Source organism: Cervus canadensis, chromosome 7 (genome assembly GCF_019320065.1).
Source record: "Cervus canadensis isolate Bull #8, Minnesota chromosome 7, ASM1932006v1, whole genome shotgun sequence".
Lineage (NCBI taxonomy): Eukaryota > Metazoa > Chordata > Mammalia > Artiodactyla > Cervidae > Cervus > Cervus canadensis.
Genome location: NC_057392.1, coordinates 47,198,454 through 47,200,992, shown reverse-complemented (window position 1 = coordinate 47,200,992; position 2,539 = coordinate 47,198,454). Strand labels below are relative to the sequence as shown.

The following is a 2,539-nucleotide window of genomic DNA, read 5'->3' as shown; positions in this document are numbered from 1 at the left end:
GGGTAGTGGAGCATTTCTGGCAGTGAATATTAGAGAAGAGTATAGCTAGCTCAAAAGCTGACCAATAATTGAAGGATTGGAGATAGGAGTTTTTAAAATGGATCGAAGGAACAAGAGAGGCTGCATTTATTAATATATTGCATGGGCTCTGTGTTCTTTAGCAAAGTATAATTTTTACAAAGTGAGACGATTTAGAGTTGATTTAGTGACAAGCACCAAGTAAAGAATAGAGCAGGTGATGGGCAGATGTGGTAAAAGTTGTGACTGGAAGTTGAATGACTGAAGTTTGGGAAACACTGTTTTCCCATTCAGTGCTCCCGGCAATCCTGTGAGTAGGTGTTATTGTCTTGTTTTTCAGAGGGCGGAAACAGTCACAGAGAGGTTAGGTGAGTTGCCCAAGGTCACTCAGTGAGGGAGTGGAGGAGCTAAACAATGACCATGGCCCATCCTCAGTGGGGAGGTGTGGCCTGGAGAGAGGGCTTCCCACCAGACCACTGAAGCAGGGGCCAGTGGGGCCCTGGGAGGGCGATTCAGAGCTCACCTGTCCTCTCCGATGGTGAACTGTGCCAGGAAGGGGCCTGTCCTCGGACCAGAGACGGTTGGTTGCTTCAGACTGGCTGACCTCTTGCCTATGGCGGGGCAGATAGTGAGACTGATTGGGGGTGGGGGGTGGAGATGGTGAGAAGGAGAACCTGGCAGAGACAAAAGGCAGGCAGAGGCATGCCAGGCTGGGCCCCAGAGGGACCCAGCGCATGGAGGAGGAGCAGTAACTCACCTCCTGAGGTTCTCTTAACCACTGATCAGGCTGGAATTGCCCTCCAACAGGCCTGTAACACACAACCTGGTGGTAGGGTTTAAGTCAGAGGAAAGGTGTAAACTTTGCAAATGCATCCCCACCCACCCAGACACACAGAAACAGTCCCTGTCACAGCCATCCCCCTCCTCCAACACACACACACACACACACCATGAGTGATACATAGACACACCGACACTGTCCACACACACACACACACACACACACACACACACACACACACACACACACACACACACACACACACACACACCATGAGTGATACATAGACACACCGACACACCGACACACACACACACACACACACACACACACACACACACACACACACACACACACACCATGAGTGATACATAGACACACCGACACTGTCCCTGGTAGGCTACAGTCCATGGGGTCAAACACGACTGAGCGACTTCACTTTCTTTTCACTTTTTGCTGAGAAAAAAGTAGTCAAACATTAAATAATTGCTGCTAATCATAAAAAGCAGACACCTTGAGTTAATGATTTTAGTGCGTTTCTGGGTGTAGGAAGATGCAGGAATCTAGGCTCATCGAAATTACTCCTTTGATATGTATCTTATCTATCTCGGGCCTGTATTCTTTTGTTTCCATGACAAATTTTCCTCGGAGCATACTGGTGGAGAGGCTGCCGTGACTGATGGCTTCATGGTGGGCAGCACCGGTTGTTAACTGAAATGGCAGGCAACCCTTTTAGTCAGCCACTTGAAGAGGACTGACCATAGAAAGGTGGTCACAGTGAAGTACGTGACGTCCTCAGGGGCTGGAGCCCAGCCTTGGGAGGAGGGTGAGGTGTCAGAGGGGGTTTCCTCTTCCCTGGGACTGAAAAAAATTTGGTCTCACATGTGTTGTGTGAGGCTTCATGCACAAGTCACAAAACACGTTCCCTCGCAAGCCAGGTGAGGGAGGAATAATCAGTGCCAGTAGACAGATGAGGGAATGGAGGTTCAGGGAAGCAGAGTCAGCTGCCCAGGGAACCAGACTAAGGCAGTTAAGGACACATCCAGACCACCGAAGGGAAGGCCAAGTCAAAAATTGGGCTGGGCATGGGGGACGGGGTGGGGGCACCGGTGGCTACACCCAGGTCTGCAGAAAAGACACACGAGAGAAGAGAAAAGTAAAGTATGGTCTCTACTCACCAAAAGCAGCTGCTGGAGAAGCAGGCTCCGGCGATTTCACCGCAGAGCATCAGGGAAGGAGAGAGAGAGGCAGGGAGGGGCTGGTGCAGAGGAATCAGGATGGTTGGCGGTGATGGGAGGTGGGTTCAGTGGTGGTTACTGTTGGTGGAGAGAGAAATATTTCTGGTACTGGGTAAAAGAAACCTCAAAAAACTTTCAATTCCAGAACTGAATTTCTGTTTCAGAGATTACTCAATTCTCTTTATTTAAACAAACCTTTTCTTAAGTCAGTTCTGTTTAATACCTTGAGTTAGGACAGGGAGGGAACAGCAGCTACTTGTTGCCCAGTCTCCACGTCCTGTAGGAATACAGCTATGACCTCACTGAACCTCTCAACCACCTTCAGAGGCTTCTACAATCATGTTGTAATTGGGGAAACTGAAGCGCCAGATGGTGAGGTACCTAGCTCAAGGCCACTCAGCCAACAAGTGGCAGAGCTGAGATGTGACCCAAGGTTGGCTTGTTCTGTCCGAAGCTAGTTCCCTCAGGTACTGCAGCCTCAATGCTTGGAGTATCTGACACC

At 49.7% G+C, this 2,539-nt stretch overlaps 1 protein-coding gene across 1 annotated transcript in view; it reads left to right on the top strand.

Annotated features, from left to right (window-relative positions):
* The window catches only part of TFRC (transferrin receptor), a 137,286-nt gene that overhangs the window by 23,661 nt on the left and 111,086 nt on the right, over positions 1 to 2,539 (top strand). The window lies entirely within an intron of this gene.